General features: G+C 45.3%; 1 long non-coding RNA gene across 1 annotated transcript in view; it reads left to right on the top strand.

Annotated features, from left to right (window-relative positions):
* Positions 1-13,145, top strand: part of LOC109370874 — a 38,962-nt gene that overhangs the window by 24,392 nt on the left and 1,425 nt on the right. The window contains exon 1 of the long non-coding RNA XR_004161925.1: positions 1-13,145. This exon is cut by the window's left edge and continues 24,392 nt beyond it. This is a non-coding gene — a long non-coding RNA (uncharacterized LOC109370874).

Raw genomic sequence — 13,145 nt, 5'->3', positions numbered from 1 at the left:
GATACACCACTTTTTTTGAACACGTTTTCTTGGCATAAATTGGTGTGTTTTCTTGGTCTGTCACATCAAGCAATATCTCTGTCAGTGCCAACTAATTGCTATCAATCAAATGCTGAGCATGAAAGGCTGGTCTGAATGTTTATTAAAGCACGGTTAGAAGTATGGGGCACGCAATTTCTTGTAAAATGCAAGGCTAGAATGATGATTCTGTGGGAAATGGGCTGACACATCTACATTTTGCAGCTAGGAGCTGCTATGCAGGTGGGCAGATGAAGCAGGCGTGAGTGATTTCTGTCAGGATTTAGTGCCTGTCACTTGGGGGTGAGTGTGAAAGTGGTCAGGAGGAAACGGTTCCTCCTCAATTGCTACAGGACCATCAGGACCATCTGCTTGCTCACGAGCTCTGCTGGCACAGCCACAGCCGATGGGATGGTGCTGCAGGGCAGAGAGGAATGCATGTGATGCTCCATGTCAGATAGCTGAAATAGTCCACTAGCATTCTACTTGGATAACTTCTGGGGTAATCCAGTCAAGTGTGAATCTTCCCCAGTTAATTGACTTGTTTGTGGGCTGTTCATTTTAGCGTTTGTCTTGGCGTCCAACCTGGTGTTTATATCACATGTATTTTATTAAGAAAATAGCAGCCTGTAGTCTGGCTGTCCGGTTTGGAAACTCAGCACCTCCTACCAGACTGCAAGAACCAGGAGTGGGGAACAGCGGCTGCATGGGGCCAGGTATCCCTTCCCTGCAGAGCTGTGGTGTCTGGTACCTTTGTATGGATGCAGGGCTCAAAAGGTCACAGCTCTTTTGTGTGTGCGTGTTTATTGCCTCCAGTTTAGTTCTCAGGAGTCCCATTTCATGACCACCATCAGTCCTGGCCAGGGCATCAGACAGGTCAGGGGTGTTATCTCTTTCTTTATGACTCTTGGATGTTTTTTTAGGAGAAGTAGTCATTCTTTCTCTTTCTTACAAGCCCATTTGAAAGTTCTATAAATAACCCTGGCTATCAGCCTTTTAAACATTTTTATTCTTTAAAGGATGCTGAGTATTTACCTTAACTTTAAAACAAGACAAAAACTTTAAAACCCAAAGCAATTGAGATACTTCACAGCTGCCTGGAATTAACAGCCTGAGTGTAGGGGAAATAGTGGGGTTGAAAGTGGGACAAGCAGCAATGCATTATTTTTTCTTCTGTTTTCTAACAAAAGCAGAGGGCTTACATTGCAGTTGTAATTTTTGCTCTCTTCTCGTAGGGAAACCTCAGTCTCATTTATTAGAAATGTAGGCTTTCTTTTTTAATAAAGTTGTGCTTTGAAGGTGGCATTGAAAAGCTTTTCCTGAGACACTTTGAAAGCAGCATCCAAGAGAGGAGAGGCACGTACTGTCCCATGCCTGTAGCATTGCACACTGTGGTATTTTGGGTTTTCACAGTAACCTGTTTGCTGGAGGAACGTGGCCTCACGTCAGTTGACTTCAGGCCACAGGCCTTGTAATATGGGCTTTTCTGGGGTTTACCACTACCAGATGGGGCTTTGTTTTCTGGTGCTCGAATTTCATATTTCATATAAAGACACTTAAGTCAGAAATATTTAAAACATATCTATTTCTTTCCCCAGTGCAAACAGGACCAACTTAAAGCTTGACAGATCTTGACTTCCCTCCTGAAGTCTCCCTTTTCTTTAGGGCTGGGGTGGATGGGCTTGGGCTGAGCCCGGAGTGCTGGGCTTCAGAACCAGACGAGCTGCTGCCTTACCAGCATTCGCTGCCAGACTTTGGCATCCTGGCTGCTTTCAAACTGTTCCCTTTTTGTCACAAAATGCTGGACATGTGCAGAGTGTGCTGAGGGCAGGATGACCTCAGTGGAGCCCTGCTGGTATCTTACCTTCTGAGAAAGCCAGAGATTTTTGGAAGCGGTTTTCAAAAGTGAGGAAGCAAATATCTGTTTGTGGTTGGCCAAACCAAAACCACGTCAAAAGCAGAGAACACTTCTGTGTATTTAGGTACGTCAGACAGGTTTCCACAGTATTATTCAATCATTGCAAATGACTTTACTCACGGATTATTTGTATTACTGGAGAAACTGAAAGTCTCTTCCCCACTGTGCTAGGTATAACAGATAGATGTTCCCTCTCAGGAGAAGGTTGGTATGCAGGACCAAAGAAAACTGATGGGCACATGGGGTGGGTGGAGAAAGAAAAACTTCTCATGCAATGGTGTCTATGCTGTAAAACCAACCAAAATGCTCTCCCGTTTCCCTCGGCTTGGCTGCCAGGCTACGTAGTTTGCAAATAGAAGAAATACCATTGTGAGCACACTGCGTTATGTCCTGTGAAATAATAATATTGCAACATTCAGATCACATCAGATCTGCCTGTCAGTGCTTGAATACGGGACAGATCTGATTCCCAGCTACACTTTCAGAGGAAATTTGAAAAATGAAGGGTCACAGGGAGGGGTCCCTGTGGGCTGCATGACCAGTTACAAGATTATTGGCTTTTTTCATGGTGCTGTATCCAATGACAAGTGCCTTCTCTGTATCTGTGTGTAACTGAAAGCAGAGTGATTTGCATTAGATAGCACAGCCAGAAAAGGACATACAGATTGTTTTGAAGAAAGTGAAAATTGTTCTGTTTATACAAACTGGTGCATTCTAAAATGTCATCAAAGAATTTCCAAACCTTCTTTTCCTATAAACAGGTTTGAGAAAGTGTGTTTAGGGGTTAACGTTATAGGCTCGAGTGACTTGAAGTTGCAAGAACCCTTGGAATGTGTAAAGAGGGGAAGGATTCCATAGATAAGGCTGAACTGTGAACTCAGGGCACAATCCAGTTTATACCTTAATCTCCACCAATAAAAGCAGCATCAGCTGTCTGACTGAGTCAGAACACTGCTCCTCCTGGTAAAGTTGTTCAAATAAAGAAAGTAGGCTGTTACAGCAGAGAAGATGGCAAAGAAGGTGTGCAGTTTTATTCTTGCTCTTTGAAGCACATAAAGCAGAAATGTTTTAAAAAAATAAATCAAAAAGTGTTCATATGAGGCTGTGTAGTCAACTCAGATTTATGAAACTTAGGAGATTCTTATATAATTTTTAAATTCGACCCTTGCTCTGTCACCTCCCTCCATTTCAGTATATTTCAGCATTTGCAGTGTTACATTTGGATCTACAGTTGTGTTAAAAGTGGCCTGAAGAGGATCAAACATTTATTTTTTTAACATTTTTTGTGCTGAGTGGCATTGGGGAATTGGTTTTCTTCTGGCCAGCAACAGTTTGGCAAAGACAGCGAAGTGCTCATGCAGCAGGTAAGAAAGCAGGGCAGTGCCTGCAGCATCCCAACATATCAGGACACCAATCCCACGCAGCTGGGCAGCAGCAAGCTGGGAGCGACCTGCTCTGCACAAGCAGGGATGTGGGGAAGAGCGGCACAGAATGAAAGCAGAGTTCAGACGGAAATATTTAAACATCAGCATGGAAAAATCTGACTCAGTCGGGACTCTGTGTTTGATATTTTATCAGCAGAGGCCTATTATTTAGTTTGCACGTTAACTCACTTTCCTTGCCATGATTGTTGTGATTACCTCCTCCCAAGTTTTCTTCTCAAGAAGTTGCCCGTGTGGAAAAACATGGGAATGTGTAGGTTTGTGCAAGTCTTGTTTTCTTGGACTTAGAACTTGGATTCTTTAAATGTACAAACAAGACTGATGGTATTCTATGTCTTTTATATGAGAAGTATCTCTTTGATGAGGTTTAGAAAACAGAAAAAAATATTCTGGTTTGTAATACAGAAATAAGGTGAGATGTTTCCTTGGATTGTAGTTGTATCTTAAATGTAATGGTCACTGGTTGCATCTGGGGATGTTTGAAATGTGGAATTACTGGCTATTTGAAAATCTGCAGGAAAAGAAATGAAATTACATTAAGTCCAGTAACTTTCTTTCATTTCCAAAAGTGCCTTGTGAATTTGGGGTGACTACAGGAGACAGCCTGGAAACCCAGATTTTTAAGAAAGTAATGGCTGGGCAAACGTTGAAAATCAGAATTTAGTTGAACCTCTCTGTTGCTCCCCGGAAATGAAGGCGTGTAAAATCACATTTTTTTTCTGACCATTTCTAAAGCAGCGTTACAGGCAGAACAGGCTGTTATGTGGTCTTTCTGCAGCATCTCATGACCTTACTAAGATCAGGAGGTTGCTATGTCATTCTCATTCTCAATTACACAGTACCTTTCTTTTTTGCATCATTCCAGCTCGTTTTCTGACCTAGGACATCTTTTATTTTCTTATGGACTGAGTGTGTTATGATCTTAAGAACTGGGCACGGGCGTGAAGGTCAGAACAATTGCCTTCTATTTCTCTCTGTTGCTGAGTGATGGACTCAAAATCCTTGCCTCTGTGTTAACCTATCTGCAAAAATGGAGATAATGCTGCTATAGGCTTCTGTGAAGCACTTAGAGGGTTATCTTTTTTGATAGGCTGCTTCTTAGAGAAGGATAAAATGACTTGAGTGCTTGTGCCAAAACTAGACTGCACTGAACATTTGGAGAAATTGATTTTAATTTAAATTTTCACTCTTGCTGCTAGCGAAAGCCAGAAGGGAAGAAGTATTTCAAAAAGCAGGCTTCACTAGCTTGCTTCTTTTAGGGCTCCTGGAAAGCAGGAAGTGCAGCAGTTCTTATGAAAGAGATGCAACCCCTGATTTTAATGAATAAAGTTGGAGAATTGCCTACAAGTCAGCATTCTTATTTAAACTAAGCCTCAAACCCCACTGCTGGTGTTTAAGGACAGTCCGATGAGGTGCTAAAAATACTCTGTTCCTCCATCCCTTTTCAATTAGGGATTGCTAATTTGAGCTAAAACTCTTACGAGATTCCTAATGATAGGACTTTGAATGGAGACAAGACCAGAAAAATACTGGTATGCTATGCAGCACCTTTATAGGGCAGTGATGGCAGAAGTCCTGGGTATAGGTCACTTCTGTTAGTACCAGCTCCTTGCTGGTGCCAAGCTGATGTCGATGGCTGGCTATCCCTGCTCTCCATGGGTCCCAAGCTCCAGAGAAGACTTCTCTGTCACGCTGGAAGTGATGTCCCCAAGCACCGTGGGCACGGGATGAGTGGGTTCTGCTTCACCAGGGCCTGGCCGCTGCCCAGCCTGCAGCCCGTGGGAGTAGTGGCCAAGGTAAGGAGCTCCTGCCTGCTGCGCAGCACCCTGCGCCGTGTCACCTGCTGCTGCTTCTGTGAGAGCTGCTCGAGGTTTAAAGTTGGGTTTGAGCAGTCAGATCGCCATAAGGCCTTACAAAGGGAAACAAAGGCTGAATGCAGTGCTGTAAAGGCGACCGCTAAGGAAGCGGCTCGGTTTGCCTGGATTTACAGCCTTCTGGGACCATCCCAAATGCACTGCCCAGCTTCTGCCTTCAAAAGAAAAGTGTCCTCTTGCTCTGTTTTCAGCCCAGTGTCTGCCCACCCCCTCCATCTTTTTTTGAAGCCACCATTTTCTTCGTATGCTTATTCTCAAGGATTTTTTGTCATTATATCATGCTTCTCAGAAGAGTTGCTTTAAAAAAAAAAAGAAAAAAAAAGACAGCCTCTTGTCAGAGGAATGTGCAAGCAGAGTACATTTAAGAGCCACATTCTGTGCTGCCATGGCAACTGGAGTTTTAAAAATGATACCATCGGTGTTCCAAAATGATGCAACCTACAATGAACATCAGGAATAATTAAGAAAAGTAGAGTGCGCTCTGTGCTGAGGAGGGGAAGCAGTGAGGGGACCTTTTCTCTGCTGATAAGGGGAACTGTTCCTCTTGTTATTATTTTCTTCTTTTCTTTCCTGCGAGTGCCGTCTTCTGTTTGGGTTTTTGTGCCTGTGCTGGCGATGCCCTCACGGCAGTCGAAGGATGTTTGTTAGAACCTGTCATGTTTGGCCCTGCTGGTTCTGTGGACGGCCTGCTGATGATGCTGAAGAACCAATTAATTTATTTTTAATAACAGCAGTGCCGGGGTGCAGCTCTGTGGAGGTCGTGTCCCAGGGGCCCACTGCTGGCCTTCTTGCAGCAGCAGTTCCGATAGCGAGGGATTCCTGCCACAGCCTGGGATCTCTCATAAGCAAAGCCGTGCGCTCAGCATCACCCCTTGTTGTTCTTCATCCCCAGCTTCCATTATCCCACCAGCAATGCAGAGGGAGCAATAAAAAATGGAAGTCCCGGGGCAGATGATGGTGCATGGAGGAGTCAAGAGGGCTTGAAAATGGCAAAGGTCACAGGTTAAGACCCTTTGCTGGGAAGAACAGAAGCAGTCTGGGCTTGTTAATGCAGTGACTGGGAGTTTTAGTATTGGGTAGAGAAAGTGAGGAGGCTGGGAAAGGAGAGCAGCCCAGGCTCTCTGTGAAGTCTCAAGAAGCTTAATTGTGAATATTACCGCTAATCCAATGAACTGGATACCTCCTCTACCTTTTTTTTTTTTTCTTTTTCCCCATGCCAAAAATTAACCTTTCCTGGATAAACTGTTCAGTCTGTTTAGGAGAATAAGACTGAATCCTGCTGTTTCCAGGAAACCAAACAAGAGACCATATCTGCTAATTAAATTACTAAAACCCAAATAGCCATGAAATTTCCAAACAGGACTGCTTACTCTGGGGAAGATTATTGCATTTCCAGTCTGAGGATAAGCCTGCCTTTATCGGTCAATGTCAGGTTCTCCTATTGGTACCTCAGGTGTAGTTACCCACTGACCAGGAACCCTAAACATGGGTTGGTGTGTGCAGGTAAAACAGTGTAACTGCCCCGACTTCCTGGAAAGCTATAGCTGTCTGGCTGTTTCCTGCTACACACATATTATGGTTTCTGTGCCTTGCAGCCTTGAGAAGCATTCTGTATTCTTTCAAGGTTGTTTAATGATATATTTTAAACAAACAACAATTAAAAAAAAAATAAGCCAGAAGCGAACAGTGCAAGGACAGCTCTCCCTGCCTGCCCTGAGGAAGGCACATGGCAGCAGTGCTGCTGCCACCACCATCCCTGCCCAGGGAGCACCACCCTCTGTGTGCTGCTGGGAGTTCCTTCATCTGAACTGGTACGCACCGAGTTCATGCCCCAACCACTTCCCAAAAGGCTGGTATTATAAGAATCTGATTTCTTTTTTCTTTTGCTGATGAGACAGATTGAAAGTGTGTTTTATGGGCACACCCTTTCAGGTTTCTGTATCTCCTAGCTTGCATTAATTTTTAATCACTTCCTCCAGTTGGCATGCAACAACACCTCTGAGGACTGGCTGCATTTATTCTCAGGCAAGCACTACTCAGCCTTCTTTATCAAAAAATCTAAGGTGACATGACCTTAAAAACTTAAGAAAATGGATTGTGATTTCAGGTACACTGGTATGCATTTGCTCCAGGGGAGCAATACGAGCTTCGCTGAGATCAGAATCTGCCTGCAAAAAGCCTTACAGTGTAGAACAAATTTGAGCTTCTGGATTTTCTGGCCTGTTATGTGCATCTGTTAGCAGAGGATTCATTGTGCATAATTCCCGAATTGCTGCTCTCTTTTCAGGCAAGAATCCTATTGGTGCAGGGTTTCATTTACTCTATTGTTCTGAAGGTTGAAACTCATCATATTTCAGCAGGCAAAATGAATGCTTAGGAGAATGTGTGTGTCTGTATATGGATACACATTCAGAATGTCTATATATATGAACCCCTCCATGGTGATTAAGCGTGCCGTTTCATTCCCCAGGTGATGTGCCAAATTGATTCCAGTTAGAACATGTAACTGGAGAGCTAGCATAGAGGAAGGGATGGGCAGTACATGGGAAGTGAGTAACCTTCTGTGTGAAGGGTGGGCCCACAGCTTTCAGAAAAGCAGCAGGCCCTGCATCTGTAGGATCCAAAGGCTCTGCTCTAATGTTCTGTTTTCAGATGCTGTGGCAGCAGGTCGCAGTGCTGGAACCTCACAACCAGCGTAGCAGCCTTTGCTGCTGGTCTGCAGGCTGAACATTCAGGTCAGAACCCAACAGAAGCTCAAGGTAAAGGTTGGGGTGAAGCGATGTGCGCCTGCATGCACAGAAATGCAGAAGTTGAAAGCCTCTGCCATGCAAATGCGCCTTTAAACCACTGGCAGGGGGTTGCCTGTCCCGAAGGCACAGGAGGAAGTCATGCAGCGCTGGTGAATGGGTTTGCCTTGGCCGCGGTCCCAGCCAGGGAAATTGCGCGACAATTTTAGGGCAAAGGTTCCCCTTGGGTGACATTCTACTGTATTTCAAATGCGCCGTGCGTGCGCTGAGCCCTGCGCGGTGCTCCTCTGCCCCGAGACAAACAAGGCTCAGAGAATTACCGAGCTGCGTGATGGGGATGACCCCGCTTGTCGCTGAATGACAAAGGAGCGGCTGTGCTGGCCGGACAAGAGCGTGCTGGCAGCTGTGCACAACTAACAGATCTCTGGGCAGGCTCGTCACCCAGCGTCGCTTTTATGTACGCATCTGCACAGGTACACGGCGCGCCGTCAGTGCGGCTGGACGGAGCCCAGATGCCTATTGAAGGACACGTGACGCGTCTCGCATGCCGGTGTGTCATTCCGGAAAACCACACGTGGATTTACCAGGCCGTGGAGGCCGAGCTGCCTCTCGTTCCCGGGCCTCCCTGCTGCGGCTCCGAGGATGCCTGCGAAATGCGTCAGCCCTGGCGCGGCGGTGAGCCGGGCAGACGGGGCGGCTGCGCGCAGGACGGAACAGCCGCAGTCTGGGCTCCCAGCCTCCTGGCTAGACTGGAGAAACTTCTAATTGAGTTCCTGAGCCTCCCCTCCCCTCCCTGCAGCTCGGCTGAAAAACACCCTGGCTGCCAGCCATGCCCTTTCACAGTGACCTTGCCTGCAAATAGCACGCAGGAATTTTTACAGGCACTGTGTGCACTTGGAAAAAGGGTTGGGGGTGTCAGGAGGGAGCCTGGAAGGGAGCGGTGCTGCTCCTCTGGGATTAAAGGCTCGATCCCGTTGCCTTCCGCCCCCCAGCAAAACTGCTCAGACCTTGATTTGCAGATTTCATTTCTTTGTGCTTGCTCTTTTTTTATGATGCTCTGGATTAATTTCTCTCTTCTGATTCCACGACAAATTATAAGTCTCTAAAGATTGAGGTAGATGATGGGTTTAAAGGAAATTGTTTAAAACAGGGGAAGGATGATATGTGATATGCCTAGGCTCCTTCTGCATGTGATTATTCTTTGGCATACATGTTAAAATACGTACATGAGATACTGAGGGAGAGAAAGTGCATATACGTGCATGTGCATATATATATATATATAAAGTCCATCTATCCAGTTATGCACGAACATAATGTAAAATGATACTAGCAATGGCTGTCCACTTAGTATATATACATAAAAAGCAGCAACAGCCATTGGTTAAAAATAACCCCAAATTCTTCTCTCAGATTACTTAAATTAAACTTAGAACATTTGATGTAAAAAGTTAGGCCCTTAGATTCCATTTAAGAATAATTAATTACTGCTTCTGGGCCACTGTGATCCGGGCAATAGAGATCACAGGGTTAGGGACACAGGAGCAACGCATCATGTTGCATCTGACCCTTGTGGCACATAGAACAAGCCACCTTGGCTTCTACACCTTCTGCCATCAGTATTAAGGCTAATTACAAGGTTTTTTTGGGAGGATGAGTGTTGTATGGTGTGACCAATGTAAGCATAGGCATCCCCTGAGCCTTTGCTGGGGCCTCTGGGAGTGCTGCAGCAGTGTTACTGCCCTTGTATTTTCATTTGTAGCCTTGAAAGCCAGGCAGAAATGCTCTTGCTGTTCCGTCCTGCGGTGTCACAAGCTTTGTTCCTCCTGTAGCTGTGCAGACTCTTGGATTTGAAGGTGTTCAGCACTTCTCAGGATCACACTTTTCACACATTGCAGTGTGTCAGTTGTATCAGGCTCTTTAGACTTATATTATGACTACTTGATACAAAAAGGAAAATTGATTATATAGAAGCAACTTTAATTAAAACTTGTTTTTCTTGTCTGCTATCCTATGTTTATGTCTGTGGCAACCCATTCCGTGTAGTCAGCAAGCTTCTTTTCACTGCTTTGAGAAATTCAGCTGTTGCAATCAAAGGTAATTTTGTTTGTGCAAGATATTCATCTCCAAAGGAAGGGCCAAGAGTAGGGGTGAAAGAGAGGACAGTAGGCAGATAACTTAAGTGTTTCTGCTAGGCCTTTCTGACAACCCCTGTAATTCTTTAATGGCTTCCTAATAAAGTTTAACATAATTATGTATGAGAGTTTTTTTGGATCACTTTTCTGCTCAGTGTCTTGAAGGGTATGAAAAAGAAGCAGTCAGAACCAGAAGAGATGTGTGTATTTCTCAGTGCTGCGTTAATATGATGCTGCTGCAGTCTGAGCTCTTATCTTTTATACTGAAAGGGAGTAATGGACTAAATGTCATTATGTAAACCCAACTGTAAGATTCATTGATGCACATTATGTTCCTGGCAACCTGTATGTAAGCAACCCAGAGACTCAGGGTTTTGATACCTAAAGAAAAAGGGATTCTTCTGTTACAGGATAGAATTTGCTTAGTGTGACTTTTTCCGAGACATATGGTGCAGCAGCACCTGTTTTATAAGCATGATCTCAGTGCAGAGAGAGCAGATCATCCAGAATAGAGGAAATTTCATCTCTTTCCCATAGTTCCACCTGGCCACCACCTGCTCCCCCATGGAATTGGCCCCATTCCTGGGGCTCGCCACGCCGCTCCTGGGAGGAAGCTGGGGCAGACAGCGAGCACAGAGTGCCGGGTAGGCAGAGGGGCCTGGGAAGAGCAGCTCAGGCAGGAGGCAGGCTGTGTCGTGTTGGCTGGCTGTCACCAAGGGGTGTTGACTGGCCTGAGGGCCGTCGGCTGTCGCTCCTCGTCTACCTGGTGCAGCAATCTGAGTAGCTGGGTGTAAAACGGCTGGTAATTCACATCTGAAGAAAGATCCATTGCCGTTTGATAACGCACTGGCAGCTCGGAAGTTTCCATCCTTCCAGTCCTGCATCACAGAATGCTGGTGATAACAGCTGGGAGTATCCAAGTGTAGTTGGCAGTGATGTTCACGCACCAGGGATAAACATCCCGACAAAACTGCCGTGTTTATTTCCATGTGGATGTTACTGCTTGGTAAATTCCAACACATCTGGTTGTTACCACTGAGATTTGCCAATAAAAAGAAGGGTATTTTGTCTCATTTTTCAGAGAACAAATTAAGCGTGGCTGCTCTTGCAAAGAAGATTTGAAAAGTTCACAGATTTTATTCCTCCTTTTCTCCATTCACCCTACCTCCCTTGAGTTTAATCACCTTTCTTCACTTACTTGGTGTGACCACAAATATTTGATCATGGTTTCCTAACTTAATTCAACCACACTGGTGATCATGGTGAATGTTAGCAGCTTCAGAAGGAAGAGCTGCATTAACATAACGAACCTGCATGGAGCTGCTTCGTTAACGGAGCGCTTGGCTGAAGCACGTCCTGCTGGGTCAGTTGGGAATGGTGCCCCTGGGTTTCATTAATCTGCAGTGGATTTATAGGTATGGAATGTCAGGCCCTGAAGCGAGTTCAAAAATTAAGTTGTTCGTCATAATTTTTAAGTCTTACATATTGCACAGGTCAATGGTTTACTATGGCAGGTCACCATTATCCCTAGTTTTCCTCTGGGTAAAGTGAAGCACAGGGGAACAGCCGCAGTTCGCTGGTGGAATCAATGCAGCTGGGAATCTGCTTGTTCCTGTCCCAGCCTTGTGCCTCACTTCTCCCTCTGCCACCCACGTAGTGTTGAACAGGGCTTGCTGTAGGTTGGTGTTAGAGGATGGATGGACACCTTCTCCTTTAGCGTGTAGGGAAGGGGAAAAGAAGGACATCCGGAGAAGAAAGTGACTTACGTGTTCTTGGCATGGCTGAGACCGTCTGCAAAGAGTTTGCTTGAACATGCTGCAAGTTGGAGCCAAAAGAGACAGCCAGCTAGCGTGGTGCAGCTCTTGTTGATCTGCAGCATTAATTTAAGCTTCTTTCCATGTTACTGCATTTTCACTTCCTTTTCTAGAAGAACAGCAAACCGTAGATAAATGCTGCTCTTATTGCCTGTGTGCCCCACGTGCATGCTGCAGCGCTGGGGAGAATCTGGGCAAGGGGGAGATAAGTAAACCACCTCTGTTTGATGAGAATAACTTATTTTTGCTTTGGTTCCAAAACATTCCTTTCTTATATTGAAAGCTGTAATGGTTGCCTTGATGTATGGAGGACCATGTGAAATTGTCTTTTATTCACAGTGGGTTTCCTTATACTCTGAGAGGTTTAATGCATGCCTACATAAGATGTCAGAAAAATACATAGGAAGTCTGCCTTATTGAGCTTTCCTATAGTTCGTCCTATGTATGTTAAGGCACATGTACACTGTTCAAATAGAGTTTGTTTGGAACGCTGGTGGGTTTAGTGGAGGAAGATGAGGCCAAGATGGCCTTTGTTAGCTGCTCTCTGTAATCTAGTTTGTGGCTTTGGCCTCTCGCCTCTCTTGAATTTGTTTTCAAACATTCCAGATATTAAGAAAGTGATAGATACGGGGTTTGGATGACTGCATCCATAGAGAAGTGGACATCTGCAAGCAGGATCCTCAGCAGTCGTCTCAATGTGAGCTGCTTTTGTTGGTTAGAACCAGCAGCCTTATTGGCAAAGGTGCATCCTTGGGCTGTGCAAGCACAAGCAGAGCGTGTTCTTACACCTGTGGCTGGGCTAAGCAGAGCTCGCACCATTATAGAAGCCATTTGTTTGCCATCTATTCTTACGGGGCCCTTTTTGTTTACTTTGAAGCTCCTTTATGCTGCCGTAAGGAGATTTAATGCAATCTGAGTGCAATTTAGAATGCGCGGTCCGTCACCAGCTTCCGAGCACATAAATGGGAAAATTAACAGCTGTTCTCCAGTGTAGCTGATTTCCTGAGGACCACCTCTCTCCCCCTCTAAATGGGACACGGAGATGATTGTGACACGTGCTGCTGGAACACAGCAGTCAGAGCTGACCCTCTGAACCATCCCGAAGTCCAACAGCATTAAAAAGCTCCCGGTGCCGCCTGCCAAGTGCGTGTTATCGTGGTGTCTCCGAGCTGTGTAGCCCTTTACAGATAAGGAGAG

Source organism: Meleagris gallopavo, chromosome 23 (genome assembly GCF_000146605.3).
Source record: "Meleagris gallopavo isolate NT-WF06-2002-E0010 breed Aviagen turkey brand Nicholas breeding stock chromosome 23, Turkey_5.1, whole genome shotgun sequence".
Lineage (NCBI taxonomy): Eukaryota > Metazoa > Chordata > Aves > Galliformes > Phasianidae > Meleagris > Meleagris gallopavo.
The sequence above is the reverse complement of the archived record's forward strand: the minus strand, read 5'-3'. Positions and strand labels throughout refer to the sequence as shown.